The sequence below is a fragment of the Arvicola amphibius genome, chromosome 9, assembly GCF_903992535.2.
Source record: "Arvicola amphibius chromosome 9, mArvAmp1.2, whole genome shotgun sequence".
Lineage (NCBI taxonomy): Eukaryota > Metazoa > Chordata > Mammalia > Rodentia > Cricetidae > Arvicola > Arvicola amphibius.
Genome location: NC_052055.2, coordinates 75,190,111 through 75,205,941, shown reverse-complemented (window position 1 = coordinate 75,205,941; position 15,831 = coordinate 75,190,111).

Below are 15,831 nucleotides of genomic sequence, written 5' to 3'. Positions count from 1 at the left end.
TTATGCTGAAATATCTAGCCTTTGCTTGCTTGTATCTTTCTCTTTTTTTTTTCAAGAAAGGGATTCTCTGTGTAGCTCTGGCTGTCCTGGAACTCGCTCCATAGACCAGGCTGGCCTTGACCTCAGATATCTGCCTCCTGAGTGTTGGGATTAAAGGCATGCACTAACACTGCCAATGCATATATCTTTTAATGAAAACGCCACTTCCTCGAAAAGCAATAGCTTCTCTCAATTGTTAGAAACTCCCGCCTTATGCTGGTCTGATGTCTAAGTTTACTCCGTCCAATCAGAATAAACCAACCCATGGTTCATATAAGAGATCACCAAATACTTGAAGAGAATACTTGTTCTCCCTTAAAGATTTCTGGTGATAAAATGAAATTTCTAGCCCTTCCAACCTTATTGCTGAGATGATATGATCTGCGTCACCCTGGGGAACCCCATCACACAGGTCACCCTATCGGAACATGGCCTGACTCTTCAGTGGAGCTCTGGAAATTCTAGTACATCAATATTGACTCATTCAGGGGAAGCACATATGGCCTTGCTCATGAAGCCTGAGGTCACAAGAGCTGCCTCTGCAGCCTCATCGTATTGTTGAGGCCAGTAGGTACCATGATCCACAAGGGTCTTATTAACTGTCTGTTTCTCTCTGATCACCTTCTTGCTGATTAGACTCAGAGAACTCACGCCTTGGTGATTTACTGACAGGATTCAGGAAAAGAAAAGGCCTGGGTGGTCATGCTCCATCAGTGCCCGGCTTCTTGAAGAACCCCAGAGGCTCCCCCATGCCAGTTTCCCTGACTCAGGCCCTCTGTGATATCCTCCAAACATCTGAGCCACAAGTGCTTTCCATTTCTACTACTGTATCAGAAGTGACTCCTTCATTCATTGAGACAGTCTAGGTTTATTGTGTAGCCCCACTGTATTCTTTCACCTTTGGAGAATCAGTCCATGGCATGGACAAGTGCTTCCTTTCTAGGCTATTGAGGAGGATCACTAGACAGATCTCAACTTGGATTTTTATTGTGTGTTTACAAAGTCACAGCACATTCATCCGGTTATTCATATAGCAGTAGTATCCCTCCCTTTCTTCTCTCAGTAGGAGCATAGTTATGTATGCCCATCACATCTCAAACATGAAAGTATATGTTCTAAAGGGCTTATTGCTTGATAAGCTTTATAGCACCAGTAATCATGTGCTATCTTGCATTTGAAAAATTCCTTTTTAGAAGGCTTCTGCCTGGTATGGTATTGGTTTTCTAAGATATTAGTTGATCTTCTAAGACTCTCAGACCTCTATGCACATCCTGACTATAAGCTGGAAGCTAAGGATATTTGACAAGTTGCCTAATATATAGATGCTTCTTGTCCTCATGAGTAAAAGCATATTCTATAACTATTATAAATTATGAAGCTAGATAGAGTTCGATGCTAGTTTGCTTGTTTGCTTGTTTTTTCCCTGTGTTACATGAAATTTTATTCCTGAACGGCATTCAGCCTGGTGACCTGAAGATGCATTGCTATATTCCATACGGCTTCCAAGTCCTTCAACCCCCATGAGGCTCATCTACAGCCTCTCCTGGCCTCAGGTGGTTATGGGATGGTGAGAAACGCTGTGCGGATTTACAGGACCCATCATTCTTTTCCAAATCCATTCATGGTTCCACCACACTGAAATACCATCCAGTCTTTCATTCTGTTGTCCACGTTCAGCAATCTTTAGCGTAACAACTACTCCATGATAGACTCTGAGATAAGCAGAAGGATAGGAATTTTCTGTGGAAAGCCCTATGCATTTTGGTAAGGAGAGACAGACATAATTTTAAAGGCAATAAATGGGATAGTAGGTTATTTATTTGAAGTCCATACAAAGTAGAAAGAACAGAAAGCAGAGAAAAGCCACATCTCTGTGAATGGAGAAAGAATTATAGGAATAAGAAAAATGCCATACAGAGCGTTTGTAGGCTTGTGAGGAGAGAGACCTGCCTGCCCTGCTTGCTATTGTCCTTCACGGAGCCTGACAGAGGGTCAGTCAAACATCCAGTCCCTGAGGGAGACTGAGGCATTGAGTTTTTCTCCAGCTCCAAAGTTCAAAGGAGAAGTTCTCTTTACCCAGAGGCCAAAAGCTATGACTCTTCCTACAGGGAAGGTCTGGGGAAATAGACTCTGGTCAGGGGTTGGTCAGGACAAACCTCTATGGTCTCTGGCATTGATTCCAGTCTGACTGATGCCATCTACTGAGCACCGCCTGCTTCCTTGCCCCCTGGTTATCTCTGAAGCAAAACCTTTCATAGTGAGCACAGACTCAAATGTGACAATACTGTGCAGTGGTAAAGGATAATTTCCTCTGGCTATGACAGAACCTGGCAGGCCCTCATCTGTCACTCAAAAGACAGGAAATCATTTTCAGCATGTCTGCACCCCTTGTTCTCATCCATGCCAACTTTGAGGTATAGCTAAGCACACACTTGCAGTCTTCACAGAAATTATTTTAATTGCTTACATTAAAAAAAATGAATGAGGGTAAGACTGGGCTATGTTTAGAAAGGGAAACAAAGATGTTAAGAAGGAATCTAGCTCTGGAGAGACAGAACAACAAACAGGACCTAAAGGACAATAAGTGATGGTAGCCTCTCCATCCAATCGGCTCAGGGCCCCCGAGAGAGGATACAGAGATATTGGATAGTGACTTGTCTTAGGGAGTCAGCTATCAGACCTGAAAGCAACATGTAAAGGACAATTGGTGGTGGTGGTGGTGGTGGTGGTGGCGGTGGCAGTGGCTGCAGTGGTGGCAGTGGTGGCGGCAGGGGCTGTGGTAGTGGCGGCAGGGGCTGTGGTAGTGGCAATGATGGTGGTGGTCAACTCTAGCTAGATCAGATCAAACAAATTTCAGGGACCTCCTCACCAAGGGAGCATGTTCAGAAAGCTTAACCTTCTGTACATATTCTTATATCCAATACATCTGCTTATAGCCGTCTGGAAGCTGGGTAAAATGGGGTTCTGAGAAAACACATTTCTCACCTGGAAATGCCACCTTGGGGAGCCATTAGCACCAAATAACAGAGAGCAAAGATAAACCTGCCCTGTGCCACAGAGCTCTGGGGCTGTAGCCGCTCTCTTCATCCCACTCTCTCTCTTTTTCCGAGAATGTGTTCTTGCTTCCTTGCTTGCCCTAATTAAACCCTCAACTGCTGACTTCGTATCCATCTGACTTCTGTTTAAGAAACCAAGGACTGAAATGACTGTTAGGTTTGCTTCTAGAGGAACGGGAGACCTCCCTGTAACAAAGACATATCCTTGTTATGCCTTAAGCTTCCTTATAGGCCATTACCCAGTAGGGCCCCATGTCAATTCTGGTTTCCTTCAGATAAGGGTGTATCCCTGTGCCATAACCCCCACCCCCATCCATCTGTTCTCTCTCAAGCACAGACCTGAAAAAGAATTTTCTAGCCCTTTCTAAGGTACCAACCACATTAGAGGGAATCAGAGACCATAACTAACAAAATGTGAAATACCTATTTATTTCCTGGCTTACTACCGAGTTACAGTGAAACTTTGCATTTTTTTTAAAAAAAAGAGCTTTTTTCTCATTTCTTGTTACTATTTTTCAAATTTTACACATCCATGCTAATGCTCTTGTACAGCCTTGGAATTAACCATGTGGTGTTTGAGATTTGGAATATTTAGATTTCTTTGAGATCTTCTACCTACCATTCACTTAAGTCTGAGGCTCAGAGGGTTACTTCTCTTCAGTGTTTAGGCTTTCTTAGCCCTTATAAGCGTGAAGACCTGCATGCAACAGATATACATTGAGAGTCTTCTTGTTTCACCATTAATTCACTCATCCAATATCCATTCCGTGTTCTCATTCTGTGCTCAGATATTTGCACAAAAAAATTAATGCAAAGTCCTTAGAGTTTTGACGCACACTTACATAGTAAGGACTGTTACTGGTATTATGTCTTCCATTCTTGAAAAAGGAAATTTTGTTTACAAAGACTACATATTCACGTTGATTTCTAAATTCATATTATCTCATCAACTTCCTGCTGTTTCCCCGCTTCTGTGCACCCCAGCTTATGACTGAGGGAATGAGAAATATTTTACACCTAACTGCTGAGCCTGTTGTCTTGTCTCATCTTTCCGGAGTTAGGGGATAATGACCTAAACTTATTATTAGCACGCCATTAGTTCCATGGAACAATCTTTCTTCAATCCCTCGAAGTTATAAACCAAATTCCTGTTCTTGTCTTGGAGAGATGAAAAAGATAGAATTTTTGGTATTGACCAAGTTGTAACTAGGTTATTTTATTATCTATCACTGATGATGGAATATATTTTACCAGTTCTTATAAACTGAGTAATAAGTGAAACAACTCCAAATTTTTGGTTTTTACTTCTTTTTCTTCCAACTTCATCTCATGGATACATCATGCCAATCTAAATGGTACTAGAAGGAATGGGTTTTGCAGAAAGCAAGAGCTAATTTCTACAAATTGTCCCCTGGCCACCAGAAACACAGAGCACACACAACATGCGCATGCATGCACACACCAAATTATAAATGAATAAATAACAAATAAAATTTCAAAATAATTCAAAATTCATTTTGATTTTAGGTAAATACATACCAAATGGAATATTCTTGGAATATTAATTTTAACTATTTTCAACTTGGTCATCCAAAGTTATCATTTATCCAGCCATCATCACCCATATAAAGGTAAAATTAAAAGAACGGAGGGAGGTCTTTGTTTTTCACATAGTTTCCGGTCAGATATTTTTCACTCTTAAGGTAGGGCCATAGACATGAATATTCCCAGTTTACCCTAGTTAGGAAAGTGTTTCACATGGCTGGGGATGTGGGAAGGAAGTAAATACCAAGGACTTTTCCTGTGTTACACTTTAAAGAAAAAAAAAAAACACCTGAGAAGACAGGCTCGCTGTGAGCCACTTAGCAACACAAACAATAAAGGAAATCAACCAGAGAAATGCATTCATTTCTCCCCTCAGCCCTCACTGGCTCCTGAAGTCAGACACTCCTGAGCCTTGAGAATGTGAGCGAGCAAGTCATGGTTTAATGAGATCTGGACATCAGGCCCAAGGGACACAGAGAATCGACTATTGGCAGGAAATAGCCGAGCCCAAACCTCCAGAAGTCCATTCCATATGTGACAATTGGTAACTAAATGTTTATGAATCCGGGGACCAAACTAGACCATCTATTCCATGACAGGATTCAAGAACACACTGCAGATGTCTGATGCACTTTTTTCTGTCTATGCCTTCAGATCTTCTTACCAGAGAGGAGATACTAGCTATAGCAATGAGTTTTCTTTAGCGGTATCTGTTGTTAGTACAACTTACCTAACGTAGGATCCTTTATTGTTACAATCTCATTGTGCTATCAATGACTATGACAGAAAGGCATAGAAGTGTGACCTTCTCAGACTGTTATGACTCCACTTGGCGAGTTATTTGTAAATTATCTTATGTATAGAAATTGCCAGCTGGGCACAATGGTACACACCTTTGATCCCAGCACTACAGAGGGGAGGCAAGCTGATCTCTGTAAGCCAGCCTGGTCTACAGAGCTAGTTCTAGAACATCCAGAGCGACATAGTGAAAATCTGTCTAGGAAAAAAAGATAGAAGAAAAGAAATTTCCTCCCTCACTCAATCCCTCCTTTCCCTTTTTCTCTTCCCCCTTTCCATATATAACCTTCTCATTTAGTCTTCATGAATGCCCTGTATGTATATGTGTATGTATTATATGCATGTATTTACATATATATGTGTGTGCTATATTATATATATATGTTATATATATGCATTGTATCTATGTGTTTATATAGTGTCATATATTATTATGTATATATATTATGTATACACATATTATGAATGTGTGTATGTATTTTATAGTCTATGCATAGATATGTGTGTATATATTGAGAGACATGAAATATATATAAACTATTTCTAGAGATTTATTTTACTTTTAATTATATGTTTATGTGAGCATCTGTGTGTCAGCATATGCACATGCGTGTTTGCAGAGACTGGAAGTGTCAGGATCTCCTGGAAGTACACTCACAAGCAGTTATGAGCTGCTCATTGTTGGTGCTGGAAAGGAAGTTGAGTCTCCTGCAAAAGTAGCACATGCACCTAACCGCTGGACTGTTGTTCCAGCCCAGAGGACAGGTAAACAGAAGGAAGGAAGTATTTGGAAATTTTACATTCTCAAGGCCGTGAATAGTGGCATATGAGCATCTCAATCATCAATATCAAAGCAGCCAGAGAAAAGTGTGGAAGGAGAATAAAACAAATCCACTCTCAAATGCCCCGCGGTCCTGCCCTTCACAGGGACAGTGGGCAGGGAGGACTCTGAAATGCTCATGGTGACAGGAGTGAGATGAAGCCTGACCTGCATCTAGACAGCTCATTAGAGAGCAGAGAAGAAAGGACAGACGACATTCCAGCCGTCCCTCTCATCAAGTTCTTTGTACTCCAATGTGTGCACTCTGTCTTGAGGGAGAATGCTAAGCCTCGGGCTCTGTGGTAAGTGGTGCTTTCTTCTGAAGATCCTGACATGATACTTGTCATTCCCACCTTGTCTCAGGGTCCACTTCCCAGATCCAATTAGTTCAGGCCTTCAAAGACAAAAGGATTCTTTCTGGTCACTGAATATCTAAAGTCTCTCTCTTTTCCTCCTTCTCCCTCCCTTTCTCTCTGTGTCCTTCTCTCTCTCCCTCTCTTCTCTCTCTCTCTCCCTCTCTCTCTTTATCTATCTATCTATCTATCTATCTATCTATCTATCTATCTCTGTCTGCCCTCACTCTCTGTCTGTGGTTTTAATTAACATAACCATATTGCATAGTTTGATTCTGGATTTCTGATAAACGGTAATCAATTCCACTGTAAAAAGCAAAATTTCAAAGTTTAAAAAATCTTGATTTTTTTCTCTTTATATCATAATAATATTTTTTAAAATGACCTCTTTTTTCTTATGGAAAATGGACTTTCTTCAAATAACGTATTCTGATTATGGTTTATCCTCACCCAACTTTTCTCAGATCTTTCCCATATCCCCACCCACCCAAATCCACACCCTTTCTTGCTCTCTTTAGAAAACAAACAGGAATCTAATAAGATTTGGTGCTGGATGGAGATAGAGACAGAGACACACATGGGAGCACTGGACTGAGCTCCCAATGCCCAAATAAGGATCAGAAGGAGGGAGAACATGAGCAAGGAAGTCAGGACCGCAAGGGGTGCGTCCACTCACTGAGACAATGGGACTGATCTAATGGGAGCTCACCAAGGCCAACTGGACTGGGACTGATGGAGCATGTGATCAAACCGGACTCTCTGAACATGGCTGACAAGGAGGGCTGACTGAGAAGCCAAGGACAATGGCACTGGGTTTTGATTCTACTGCATGTACTGGCTTTGTGGGAGCCTAGTCTGTTTGGATGCTCACCTTCCTAGATCTGGATAGAGGGGGAGGGAGGACCTTGGACTTCCCACAGGGCAGGGAAACCTGACTGCTCTTTGGACTGGACAGGGATGGGGAGGGAAAATGGGGGGAGAGGAAAGAAATAGGAGGAGGGGGGAGGTGAAAATTTGTAAAAAAAATTATATAATTTAATTAAAATGACCTGGGTTATATAGGGGTTTCCATGAAGCCTCTTTGGTCAACAACTTGAGTAGATGTAACCAATCCTTGGCATGGAGGTTTCATTTGGTGGTGAGAGATGGCTAGTTGGGACTTTTGCTCCCCAGTTATTTGGTGATTCCTTTTAATTTTCTTTCATATATGCATATATTTAAAGAAGCTTCTATAGTATTAGGTTTCCATATAACCCCTTAAATGAGCCTTTGTTTTAACTGCCCCTCCCCATATTCCCTCTCTTAGTTCTCACTTTGTTCCCCATTTTATCCTCCCCCTGCCCCTGTATATTCATAACTATCTATGCTATTTCCACTTCCTAGGAAGATCCACCCCCCCCACTGCTGTCCCTTCTTTATAACTAACCTCTGTGATTATATATGGATTGTAACCATCTTGTTCTAAGAATTGATAGCCAATATCCACATATAAGCAAGTGCATACCATGTTTGTCTTTTTGGGTGTGAGTTAACTCACTCAGGATAATTTTTTTAATAGCTCCATTCATTTACCTATGAATTTTATGATTTCATTTTTAACAACTGAGTGATATTTTATTATGCAAATGTACCACATTTTCTTTATCCATTCACCCACTGATGGGCATCTAGGCTGTTTCCAATGTGGGATACTATTAATAAAACAACAATAAATACGGTCGAGCAAATGTCTCTGTAGTAGGATGTAAAATCCTTTGGGTGTATGTCCAAGAGAGGTATAGATTGACCTTGATCTATTCCCAACTTCTGGAGGAGCCACCACACTGATTTTCATAGTGGCTGCACAGGTAAGCATTTCCATCAGCATTGAACATACACCAACTCCTGTCCTAAAAGCTTCCAGCATTTCAATAGTTCATCTCACTTACTGATCCTGAATACACAGTGACTAAAGACCCTTCCTTTTCCTGGTTAAATAACTGAGGCTTAGAGAACTTTTCAAACCTAGGAGAGTATAGAGCCTGGGCTCACAGCACACTCTTGAAGCAAGGCTTGTTCTGGAAATGTGAGCTGCTCTATGATACCTACCAAATAAATTTAATCTGTCTACATTCTCTTGACTCAACAGATAGTCAAATTACTTTTCCACACTTCCAGTTGTGACTGGAATGATTGAAGGTTTAGTTGAGGAAGCCACGTGGTCTTCGGAATATGGCTTGCCAACCATCGCTCAAACGGCTGCCACCAAGATGAGGACTGGCTTCTCGCATACATTTCCTAACACACACTGAAGCCAGTTGGAAAGAAACACCGAAAATTACAGAGAGAAGGGAAATGTCTGTCCTGCTTATGAAAGCATGCCTCCACTGCAATTGCTGTTCCCGTGTTAGGCTTGTTATATTCTAAAAGAAAAATTTAGTTCTGATGGGCCATGAATCTTCTGGAGCTCCTGTCTGGAAAGCAATTTTGCTTTCTTAAGCAATTTGATAAGTTAGCTTTGCTGTTCTGCCAAAAGGCGTCTGCTGAAAGCACCCAGTCATTAGTACAAATCTAAGGAGCTATAAGCCTGTCCTATTTTCAATTGAACCTGACCTTGAAAAAATATTAAATATGACTTGTTTAGAGGGGCGAGGAAGAGAATTACTTCATATTCCTGCCACTCTCAGCTCATCTTAATCGGAGGGATTTTACGCCAACAGGAATTCGGGACGTGATGAATTGCTAATGGACAGAATCTCAGCGGAGGTACGTCGCCGCTCTACAGTGATGGAAACACACTACTGTGAATAGACTTTCATGAGACAGCCCTGTCACTGTGTCCGCTGAGAGGAAGTAATTTCCCTGTTACTGGATCTTTATATCTTATCTGGGAGAAAGTGAGGAAAAGCTTGATGTCTTTTCAAGGAAAATGTGACATTGTATTTCCCCTTCAACTTGATCTTCAAATTACATGAACTCTAATTTTACTTCTGCTTTACGATTAAACAAAAGATGGTAGCAATTTTGCTTGCTATGGACAATTTTATTTTTTTTAATTTAGTAAATATTTTTCTTTAGGGTTTTTCAAAGGCCTTCAAAATTATCTCCCAATAATTGAATGTTTCTGGTCGTTGTTTCAGATCCCCCCATTTTTTGTCTATCATCCACTCTCAGAATCATGTCTATTTGCTCTGCCGCCGGGGCCTATGTTGCAGCATCATTGACTCTACTTTCTCTGCTCTCAGACACATCTGCCCTGGTCTCTGGTCCACTCACATTATTTTAATGTGTCTCACACTGTCTTAGTCCCTTTGTATTATGATAATACAGAATAATACAGACAGGTTGGTCAGTCAGTTGGTTCATTGGTTGATTTTATCTTGAGGCAGGTTCTCATGTAGCTAGCTTGGCCTCAAATTCACTGTGCAACCAAAAATTCCCTCTGATCCTCTTACGCTCATCTCTCTGTGCAGGAATACAGGCATATACCATCATGCCTTCTTTGTGTGGTACTGGGGGTCAAATCTAGGCTTCATGAGTACTAAGCAAGAACTCTCCCAACTGAGCGACATTCTTGGCCATTACTGGTCAATTTATGAAGAACAGGAATTTAGCTTGTCATAGATCTGGAAGTTGAGGACCCAGCCAATTCAGCTTTCCGGTAAGGGCTGCTCTCAGCGCCATGATGGTGACGCACACCTTAAATCCCATCCCTTGGCAGACAGAGGCAGGTGGATCTCTGTGAGTTCAAGGCCAGCCTGGTTTACAAATTAAGTTCCAGGTCAGAGAAACCCTGTCTTGAAAAACAACAACAAAATAACAGTGGCTCTCTATTTGCAAGGGAATACCCTCAAGCTGTGTCCTCTAGAAGAGAAGAGGACTATGTCTTCACATGGTGACAGACGAAACACAAGTCAGGATTTTCCCCGATTCTGGGAGAAGCCTTTTCTACAAAGGATCTAATCCTTTTCATAGGGAGAAGCACTCACAGCCCCAACGTCTTTCAATTTCTTGCCTGTTAATAGCATCACCCTGAACAAGCTTCAGTAGCACCTGACTCTCATAAAGAACACATTGAAACCTTGACACACATGTCTTTTCCACCATTTCTTTTTTTCATCATTTACTTCCTCCCCTCCTCCCACTTCCCTCCCACCCCCCCCCCACACACCCTCCCCCTACAACCAGACTTAGGAAGGTATGCATCCAAACAGAATAGGATCCCAAAAAGCCAGTACATGCAGTAGAGACAAATCCCAGTGTCATTATCATTGGCTTCTCAGTCTGCCTCAATTGTGAGCCACATTCAGAGGGTCCAGTTTGATCCCATGCTCGTTCAGTCCCAGTCCAAGTGGATTTGATGAGCACCCATTAGCTGCACACTGTCTCAGTGGGTGGACCAACCCCCTCATGGTCCTGACTTCCTTGATCATATTCTCCCTCTTCTGCTCTTCAACTGGACCTTGAGAGCTCAGTTCAGTGCTCCAATGTGGGTCTCTGTCTCTATCTCTATCCATCGCCAGACAAAGGTTCTATGATGATATTCAAGATAGTCATCAGTCTGACTACGGGACAAAGCCAGTTCAGGCACCCTCTCCTCCACTGCCCAGGGTCCTAGCTGGGGTCATCCTCGTGGACTCCTGGGAACCCCTCCAGAGCCAAGCCTCTTGCCAACCACATCCATTCTTTTGGTGCTGATCCATTTGACGGCATTTCTAAGGAGGAAATCTGACCTCCCTATATACAGTGGTTTCCTATTACCTGTATGTTCACCTAGAATAGTGGATAGCACAGTGCCAAAGAGGATTCCCACAGAACAAAGCAAGAGGCTGTGGAGAGAAAGTGACAAAGTTCTTCCCATCAAAAAACCCAGAACTATCAGATGGAGCTCAGCAGCAAACTGGGTCTACTAACCCGGAATTATCAGATGGAGCTCACCAGCAAACTGAGTCCACTAACCCGGAACTATCAGATGGAGCTCAGCAGCAGTCTGGGTCTACTAACGCGGAACTATCAGATGGAGCTCACCAGCGAACTGAGCCCACTGCTGGGACAGGGGAGCTGACATCTTCTACATGATCTTTGCTGCAGTGTGGTGTTTCTACCTTGCACTTGTTTGGGAATGAGACTGTATTGAAGTCACCTGGTTCTTAACCCTCACACCTTCTCGGTAAGATAATGGAAGTCCAGGTTGTCCTTCCCAAATCTAACAGAGGACTTATGTCATCCACATCTTCGAATGTTTTGACCAGTTGAGACTTTGGTCTAACCTTTCCTTGTGCGAGTGGAGAGGTAAGTGATGGGGTATCTGTGTGATGTTGTAAGCTTAATATTAGTTGTCAGACAGATGTGACAGAAACTATTTGTCCTTCATCTCTGTCCCCTTATTGATTTAACTCTCTATATTAGCTACTTAAAAATGCCCTCTAAATGGAAAAAACATTTTTCTTAGTCATCAATGTAATTAGATATAATCATATGATCATGTGACTAAGTTCTGGCAAGAGGATTGTGGGGATGCTACATCGGACTTCCAAGGTGTGTCCTTAAGAAGAATGTATTCCATGTCCGATCCTTTTAACCCTCCAGCCTCCGTGGATGTGATAGGAGTTTGGAAGTGACAGGAGTTGCTAGTCCAGCCATTTTGAGCATTAAGAATAGTTTTATTTTAGCCATTGAGAATGACTGAGCCGCAGGTGTAAGGATCCAGGGTCTCTGCTGAAAGAGAATACATTATCCAGATAGTATTAGGCCTCTTGGCAGAAAAATTAACTTCTAGCCTATTTGGGCTACTTTATTTTTATTTTTCAACTTAAATGTTGACATGAACATTGTAAAAACATTTGATGAAGCCAGGCGGTGGTGGCGCACGCCTTTAATCCCAGCACTCGGGAGGCAGAGGCAGGCGGATCTCTGAGTTCGAGGCCAGCATGGTCTACAAGAGCTAGTTCCAGGACAGGCTCTAGAAACTACAGGGAAACCCTGTCTCAAAAAACAAAAAAAAAAAAAATTGATGATCATATCCGTAAACCTGTGATGTTGGTTTCTAATTCAAAATTAAGAACATCAGCTGTAGAATGATTATGTCTTTAAAATATCATCTAAACTAGATCCATAAAGTTTGTGTCTATTATTCCTTCTGACAAGGTTGTGATGAATACAACAAATATTAATCATTACTTGAACTGTGCTCTAAGAAACTGAGAGGAGTTACAGCAGGCCCGGTGTCTAAACAAAAGCAGGCCTGAAATAATAACTCCTGGATTTTATGTCATTGGCCACACTTTCAGGTTTTAGTATCAACTTCATTCTGACATGGCCAAGATGACATATCTATCTCTGTCTTGACCATAATGTTCAAATTACAGCTGCCGGCAAAACACCACAGTCAGTAATTAAGGTATTAATTTCAACATCAGCTTGAAGGTCCTACTGAGCTTCTGGAAAAAAATTATGAGGACAGCTGTGGACCTTGTGTACAGATAATAATAAGACAGTGACCGCCTCGTGTTAGAAAATGTGTGGAGAGGGATGGAAATGGTTGGTGGGTTTTTCCATTCTGGATTCTTTCATCTTTTAAAAGCTAAACCATGGGAATATATTACCTAGCTCCCCCAAAAATATCACGCTTCAATGACAAGGACATCGTTCTGGATTTAACAGAGCCGTTACCATGTTTGGTTGGAAATGCCAAGAGAGTAGGAGGTAGGTATTTTGCCACTCCATGTTCATCCTGAGATCATGCACAGATGGGCAGAGCACCTGCTCTGAGTCAAGACAGAGTCAACCGAAGCAGATATATATATATATATATATATATGGAAGACGTTGTTGGAGAAACAATATGGTGTGATAAGAGCACAGGCCCTCACCAAGGTCCCGACCGAATCTCACTTTTATCTTCTGTGGCTGAGGGATAATAAGGAAAGCTATCTCATTCATAGAAGGCCATTCAGGAAAGAATTGGATAAGCATTGTAGATTCTACAGTGTATAATAAGAACTCAATGAGAGGCTGGCAAGGTGGCTCAGCGGGTCAAGACATTTGCATGAAGGACTGACAGCCTGATTTGGGGACAGCATCACACAACGAGGCAAAGAAGAACCAAGTCCTGAGAATTGTCCTTTGACCTCCATGTGTGTGTTGTGTGCTTTATACTTTTAAAATATAACTTAATAGTGGCTAGAGAGATAGCTCACTGCTCTTGCAGAGGACAAAGGTTTTGTTCTGAAAACCTTTATCTGCTCACAACTTCTTAGAACTCCAGTTCCATGTGATCCAATACCCTCTTTCCTCTGTGGGCTCCTGTACTCAGGCAAACACTTACATAACAATGAAAATAGCAAACACTTACATAACAATGAAAATAAATAATCCCTGAAGAAGGAAGAGAATGAATAATATAATAAATAATAATAATAATAATAATAATAATAATAATAATAATAATTAATAATACATATTGGAGGCTGGGGAGATGGCTCAGCAGTTAAGAGCTTGTGTTGCTCTAGCAGAGGACCAGAATTCAGCTTTCAGCTCCTATTCTAGGAGGCTCACAAATAGCTGTTTCCAGCTATAGATCTGCTGCCCCCTTCTGGCCTCCTTGGGCACAGCTCTCATGCACAGACCTAAATGCATACAATATAATTTAGAAAAATAAAGAGAAATACATCTTCTAAAAATCAACTAATGAAAAAAGAGGCAGGCCATGAATTTGAAAAAGAGCAAGAAGGGGTAATGGGGAGATTCAGAGGGAGGAAAGGGGAGGGGAAAGTGATATAATCTCAATGGTAAAAGAAAGAATATTTTTAAAATCAGGTAAATAATGAACAACAATTCATTCTCCTTTTCCTTATTAATAAGGACTTTAAACTCCTCAGAGCTGATGCCCTCACTGCTAACAAATCAGAAAACAAACCACAGGGTCCTGTTTTCAACAAAACCTTTGCATTCTTCCTTGGGTTTTCGGGAAGAGTCACTTTGCTGTACCTTGTCACAGCTGGATCGAGTCACAGGAAGTGCTGGCCAGTGAACAGTGGTGGGACTGCACCATAAAACACGGCATGACGTAGCATCACACCATTCGAGGTTCTGCTCTCATTGTGCCCTCTACAGCAGAGATGGTAGACTGGAGACAGGGGTTTCACCAAGTGAAGTGTCGGGAAGATCACACAGGGCAAAGTCCCTCTAGGGACACATGGAGTCGTGACACAAGCAAGAAATACGCTTTCATAGCACCAAACAGCATAGGTTGGAGGGTGAGGGGAAAGTTTTTGTTCAGTGTTACTGCGTCATTGCGGGACCTTCGCTTTGAGGAATTATAAGAGTATGTCATATCAATAGTAATATTTTAAAAGGTTTAGAAATGCAGCTGTCGCTCGAACATCTGGATTGACTACTGTGTCTATGCTGATCTCACTTCCTCCTTCTCTAGCTCTTCTTGCTGTTCCACGCCCAAGCACAAACACTCCAAAGTATACCCTCTTCAGGCTGCTGCTTTTGGAAATTCTCAACATGGTTTGAAACTGTTCGCTTTATATATTCTTTTCTTATATAATGTATCCTAATGATGGTTTCTCCGCCCTCTGCTCCTCCCAGTTCCTCTCCACCTGTCCTCCCATCTGGGTCCACCCCCTTTCTGTCTCTCATTAGAAAAGAAACAGGCTTCTGGGGTATAATAATAAAACATAACAAACTAAAATATAAGATCAAACAAAAACTATGACATCAGAGTTGGACAAGACAAACCAACAGAAGGAAAAGAGACCAAGAGAAGGCACAAGAAACAGACTCGCTCGTTCACAAACTTGAGATGCCCATGAAAACACCAAACTGGAATTTACAATACATACAGGAGAGGACCTGGTGAGGCCCGAGCAGGCCCTATGCGTGCTGCCTCCGTCTCTGTGAGCTCGTATGGGCATTAATCCTATTGATTCCTAGGCCTTTGTTAGCTTGGTGTCCCCTATTTCCTCTGGCTCTTACATCCTGCCTCTGCTTTCTCAGTATTCCCTGAACCCTGAGGGGAGGGATCCCATGGAGACATCTCATTCAGGATTGAGTGTTCCGCGGTCTCTCTCTCTACACAGTAATCTGCCTGTGGGTCTCTATATGTGTTCCCACCTGCTGGAGGAAGATGGCTGAGGGGGTATAAAAATGTACATTCTTTATTCCATTCCACAGGGAATGGAAGACACCAAGAAAACAAGCAACTAAACCAAGAAAACAAGGCCCTCTAAAG